Source organism: Tupaia chinensis, unplaced genomic scaffold, assembly GCF_000334495.1.
Source record: "Tupaia chinensis unplaced genomic scaffold, TupChi_1.0 Scaffold000515_1, whole genome shotgun sequence".
NCBI classification, from domain to species: domain Eukaryota; kingdom Metazoa; phylum Chordata; class Mammalia; order Scandentia; family Tupaiidae; genus Tupaia; species Tupaia belangeri.
In genome coordinates, this window is record NW_006160028.1 from 7,457,061 (window position 1) to 7,463,322 (window position 6,262).

Consider the following 6,262-nt stretch of genomic DNA (forward strand, 5'->3'; position numbering starts at 1 on the left):
GCGAGGTGGCCCGCGGCGGCCGCGCCGGAGGTCCCCACGCAGGAAATACTCACGGCTCCCGCAGGCCCAGGCAGCTCCGCGGGGCGCATCCTCTCCAGGGGCTCCGGCCTCCTCGAGAGCAGCCAAACGCAGGGCTGGGCTGCCTCCTCTCTGTGGGGCATCAGATTATTTTAGCACTTGCGGAAGGAACGGACGGAAACTGAAGTCACATGGAGAGCGAGCTGCTCAGCGACCAGCGCTCAGGCTCACGCCGAGCAGGCATCTTAGAAGGAACTGGCCGCGGTGGCGCGGGGGATGGGAGGCCGTGGCGGGAACCGTGGCCCCTTGGCGTCGCTGCCAGGGTTAGCCTCCAAGCAGCGGAGCCGGGAATTGCAGTGCGCGCCCAGCAATGCTAACCGTGTGCTGAAGGCTTCCTTCCCTGAGTGTCTGGGAGCCGGCCACTGGGGGTCCTTGTCGCGGGGCCCCTTTCTCCAAGGTTCTATGCGAGGACCAAGCTGGGGCGAACTTCGGGAAGGGACAGCACACGTGTAGAGGGGCAGCAGTTGTCAAGGGCCACAGCCCCAAAGGGTCATCCATGCCTGTAGTCTTCATTTTTACCCACTCAGCTAATCCTTATTAATAATCCCTTTTGTGGGCCCACAAAAAAAAAAAATGACGCTACAAAAAACAAACAAACAAACACAACAGAAAGGAATAGAAATTGCTTTGTGGCAGGCTATCAGAGAGTGCAATCAGCTTCATCCCTGACTGCATCCCTGACTGGATGGGTTTTTCTACCTGATATGTACAAAGTTGTCTGCTAGCTTTTGCCAAGAATTCAGAAGGATAATGGCAACTACTACTATAGCCACCATCTCGGGGTGCCGGGCACTGTGCTAAGAGCTTCAGCCGGCTCTGGAGCACCTGTTCTCGGGAGCTTCCCATCCAGTGGGGAAGGCAAATATTCACTGAGCTGCCGAATGCATGCCCCGGGGAGTCAGGGGTCTCCAGCTCTCTGCTCTCATTCCTGTCCCAGCTAGAGCCCTGAAGTGTGCTGCAGGGTTGGATCACCTCTCCTGCAACCCTGTGGTCTGAGATTCTGCACGGCATTGTTATCCTTGACAAGTTCATCCTAAGAGAACAGGAGCTGGCACCAGCAGATGGTGTAATGGCTATGTCACTGGACTCCCACGTAGTTGACTGCGGTTTGAGTCCTGGATCCAGTGGCTTAAACTCACGCCAGGAGGGTGTGCTTGAGTACCCAAGATGCCAAGAGAAGGATAAAGGAGAAGGGATTGTGGCGTGGCCATCCTCCCTGGGGGTGATTTCTCGCTTTCTCTCTCTGTGTCTCTCTCTGTCATTCTGGCGAGCACATGCACCCTATGGCAAAAACCTCTCCAAAAAGAGAGAGAGAGAGAGAGTAGGAGTGAGTACTCTCTGCTCCGGACAGTCAGCCCATCCACTGTGCTCTCAAATGGTCACAAACCAAAGTTTCTGATTCAGGCCTTTTTCTTTCTTTCTTCCTTTCTTTCTTCCTTCCTTCCTTCCTTCCTTCCTTCCTTACTTCCTTCCTTCCTTCCTTCCTTCCTTTCTTTCTTTCTTTCTTTCTTTCTTTCTTTCTTTCTTTCTTTCTTTCTTCCTTTCTTTTTTTTTTGGAGAGGTTTTTGCTATAGGGCGCGTGCGCTCACCAGACAGACAGAGAGAGACAGAGAGACAGAAATCACCCCCCGGGGGGATGGTCACGCCGCAATCTCTTCTCCTCCATTCTCCTCTCGGGATCTTGGGCACGCACGCACACACGCCCGGCGTGAGTTTTAAGCCACCGGGTCCGGGACGTGAACTGCGGTCGACTACGTGGGAGAAGAGTGACATAGCCATTACGCTAACTGCTGGTTCCCAGGCCTTTTTCTTCTCACAGTACGTGTGCTCTCTACTCCCGTGCCTTTATGTATGAAGCATATGCTGACATGTTGATAATTCCCACATTTTCATCCGAGCCCCCCATTCTCCCCTAGAAGAGACAGAGGGTCCTCAATGGCATTTGTAACGGACTACTGTTCAACACCTAGACTCTCAAAGTTGCCAGAACACGTATCCCAGGCCGAACTCTTATCCTCTGTCCTATGGTTTCTCTCCCAGTATGGCTGTCACCTTTCATGGCACGCGCAAACCAAGTAGTCCTACACCTAAACAGCTTCACCCCCACATCCCATGGGTCACCAGTTCCTGCTGACTCTGACTCGGAGGTATTTCTTGAATCCAACCTTACTCTTCGTCCTTGGGCCCATGCCCTGAGTCTAGACCTCATCAACTCCTATCTGGATCATTTTAGTTGCCTCCTTCAGCTGGCCCCCTGCACCTGATCTTGTCCCTTTCCAGTGTAGACGCCACCCAGCAGTCATGGGCACCTCTCTGAAATGTGTGTTGGTTCGTCTCGCTCCCTGCTTAAAACCCTTTCAGGACTCGCCGTCGCATCCCTTACGTGGATCTGCAGCTCGAAACCAGGTTTGACAGGTTTACGTGTTCCTAACTCATGCCTAAGGACAGGCTTGTTGGGGCTCCAGATGCCCCATCCCCTCCTCATCCCATGAAATTCCACTTGCACATGTTTTGTACATTGGGATTCTTCTACAGAATTCTTTCTAGACAGGCAGCAGCTACCCTTAAAACCAATGGTCTCGAGGGTTGTGTGGGAACAAGCTGGTTGGTTGGAAAATGGCACCAACAGCTCTTTCTGGTGTAGCAGTGAGCTGCCTCAGCAGGCGAGACCCTAAGACATCCCCCTGAAGCTAGTGCAGATGTGCAGCTGAGAGCAGAATGCTCCTCACGCCTGCCAGGCTGTAAGCTTGACCGTGCAGCTTCCGCATCTCCATTTCGGCTGGGTCCTCTGAGCCCCCGAACACTCTGCTGTTCGAGGCAGAGGGGATCAGTCCTACCTCTCAAACCCAACCTCCCCTGCCCCGCCATGTACACCCCTCCACAGGACAGTGAGAGTCTGGGGGACAAAGTGCATCTTTCTTTGAGCCTGCTCCATGCATTGTGGTGTTTGCTCTCTTACGGTGGACGTGTCAAGGGTAACAATGCCACGCAGAGTCACCACCAGGCTGCTAGAGAGGCCCCAAGCCTGCAGCACACGTCAACATTCTTGATGAGACAGGGAATGAGAGCGCAGATCTAGGGACTCTGTCCGTTCCCTAGGCCGACTGTCGGCCTCCCTCACTCAGCGTGTAGCAGCGCGGTTAGTATTTGCCTTCTCCGCTAGATGGTGAGCTCCTGGGAGCGGGAGCTCTGAGAGCGAGTGTACCAATCTCAACAGTAAGAGCGTTTATTACTCAGCAGCGATAAAGCCAGTCAACAGCACCCGGAATCTCCGAGAAGACCCGAGGAGAAGGGAAGGAGCCAGCAGCTCCCAGTTGGAACAGAAGGTCCTGCTCGCCTCCAGCCTCTGCTCACAGCTACCTCCCACGCTCCAGCACATGGTCTACGGGTGGGTTCATCCAAACCGTCTGTCCACAGTTTCCCTAAACAGAATGAACGCTCCCAGCCTATACTCACTCCCTCTGAGCTTCCTTTGTTTGGCGTGGCCTTTCCTCTCCTACCCAACCCTCCCCATCATGAGGGCACGGTTTTGGCTCTGCCTCCTCTGTGAAACCTTCCCCACCATGCCCACCATGATGGGCTCTTCTTCCTCTGAACACATGGTACTGGTGTCTGCCGTATCCTTTGGCCTCATGGCATCACTCGTGTCATGATTTATATATTTTTTGTGTTTCCGCCTTGTTTCCATAGTTACACCTTTGCGGGTAGAGGTCATGTGTTATTCCAAAGAATATTCTGGCCAATGCACAGGAAGGGACTCACAAAATATTTGCTCCCATGGGGCCAGCCGCATGCCCTAGTGGTTAAGGGAGCTGATCCTACATGGCTGACCCTGTTCGAATCCTGGGCCTGGTGGCTTAAAAAATGTGCCAGGTGCCTGTGTGTGTGTGTGCCCAAAATCCCGACAAGGTGGAGAATGGAAAAAATGGATTGTTGTAGGCCACCCTCCCCCAAGAGTGCGTATGCCCTTTGGCAATTAGATTTTTTTGCTCGAGGAAATAAGGAAGAAAGAGAATAAAAGAAGAAATGCAGGCAATAACACTGCCTTGTCTACAATTGTCTAGGTGTGGCTTCCCAAGGATTTGCCTTTTTCCCTCTTTCTTAAATTAAGCTTCATAATAGTTTATCATTTGTGATAAACTATTATTTCTCAGTTTCCCAAAGAGATCAAACTGGCTTCTGCCTTCCCTCCAACTTTTTTTTTCCAGTTGACAACCAGATGCTATTAAACCGTGAAGGGAGAGCAGGGGGTAAACCATGCAAGTGATCCAATAGAGAAACACTGGGATTGTGTGTGTGTGGGGGGGGGAGGGCGGGTACAGCCCACTGTGCCCAGCAATGGAGTTGCTGGCGCAAGGTCTTGGGCCTCTATTTTTATTTTTAGCTATAATTCCTTCTCCTCCATTCTCCTCTCAAGATTTTGGGCAGGCACACACATGCCCAGCACAATTTTCAAACCACTTGGTCAAGGACTTTAACCATGGTTGACCAAGTGGGAATCTAACTGCCTTGGCCACCACGCCACCTGCTGGCCTGGGTCCTCTTGTCCCCTTCTCTGGTGTTTTCCTGTGGCCTGGGCTCTCAGCCCCTGGCCAAGGGCAGGTCAGCCCCTTCATCCTGGCTGTCCCCTTGGCAGCTGGGCCTGACCTCGCAGGGAGCTAGTGCCCCCCCCCCCCCGCTTCTCCTGGCCTTGGCACATGACAGGGAGGGGATTTCCTTTGGGGCCGTCACTGGGAATCGTTCTCTTGCCCCACATCAGCTGCTGCTAGGGGCGAGTCTTCAATAGTTTCATTTCCCTCATTTGGAATGAAGTTTTTAAGAACCAAAAACCAAAAAAAAAAAAAACCAAAAACCAAAAAAAAAAAAAACACAGAGGAAGGAGAGGCCGCCGCCCACACGGGTCCCACTTGCTCCTTGCGATGCCAGTACTGGATGAGCTCCAGGGCAGGGCCAAGCCTGAGGGCAAGGGGCACGGATGCCATGCTGGGGCGGGGGCAAGGGCTCTTCCTCGTGTGTCTGCTCCTCTCCTCTGGCCGCTGGGCAGGGGCTCAGCCCCTCCTGCTCCCTGTGGCCCATGGCCTCCCTCTGCCATTTGGCTCTGGTGACTGCCCTCTGTGCGGACACAGCCTCTTCCTTTTCTGGAAACACTGACAGCACTGCCGTGCGAGAGGTTCCATGTGCGGAGAGAATAAGACGCTCACGGAGATACCCCGTCAGTGCCAGCGCCTGGCTGTCCTGGCACAGCAAGGGCAAGGGGATCGCACACAACCATGGCCCAGTGAGGGCAGAAGGGGACAGGGTCGGGAACCGGGACGAGGTGCTGGAGAGTCGGGAGGAAGAGGACGCACTGTGGCGAGACTAGGCTCTGGGAGAGGTGGAACTGGCGGAGGGGCAGAGACTGAAGGAGAGATAAGGAAGAGGATGAGTCGGGATGAGGCCGTGCCAAGGGGAGACGAGGGCATCTCTGCACCCCCACAGGACTCGGCCGTGCCCCCATGGGCCGTCATTCATTCACCTGTGACAGTTCTGCCTCTCCTCTGGGTCATGAGCCCCGGCAGGCAGGGACTATGGTTGTCCCTGAGCAGTAGGTGATTCAGCCACAGCGTCTTCAATCCATGAAAGTGAAAGCGTCGTTTTTAGAGTAGTGGGAGAGGTTGAGGACTGGGAAGTCCTTTGTTGGTCCCTGAGAAGTCCCTTCTCAAAACCGGATGGCCCGGTCCCTTCTCTACTCCTGCTGAGCGCGTGCCCTGCCCCACCCCTCCTCACTCCACTCACTCCCCTCTGAGCACGAAGCCCTCCCTCCAGCCCAGCAGACTTGGCCCAGGGCTTTCCCCACGCGCTCCTTCCTAGGCCTAGAAAGCCAGGCCCCTCCCCAAGCCCCAAAGCAGCTCACTCCTCAACTCCCTTCAGGCCTTGTCTTCAGTGTCACCTCCTCAAAGAGGACTTTTTTTCTTTTTTTTTTTCTTTTTTTGGAGAGGTTTTTCGCTATAGGGCGAGTGTACTCGCCAGGCAGACAGAGAGAGACAGAGAGACAGAAAGCGAGAAATCACCCCCCAGGGGGGATGGCCACGCCACAATCCCTTCTCCTCCATTCTCCTTCCGGGATCTTGGGCACACACGCACATGCGCTCGGCGTGAGTTTAAGCCACCAGGTCCGGGACTCGAACTGCAGTCGACTACGTGG

At 54.3% G+C, this 6,262-nt stretch overlaps 1 protein-coding gene across 2 annotated transcripts in view; it reads right to left on the reverse strand.

Moving 5' to 3' along the window:
- The window catches only part of NRROS (negative regulator of reactive oxygen species), a 39,915-nt gene extending 39,668 nt beyond the window's left edge, over positions 1–247 (reverse strand). Inside the window, exon 1 of one of the 2 annotated variants that reach the window (XM_027775033.1) lies at positions 54–247. The gene's annotated coding sequence lies outside the window, so the exon portion shown is untranslated. The remainder of the gene's footprint in view (positions 1–53) is intronic. The other variant, XM_006156774.3, reaches the window with a different exon arrangement.
- Positions 248–6,262: the final 6,015 nt, after the last annotated feature.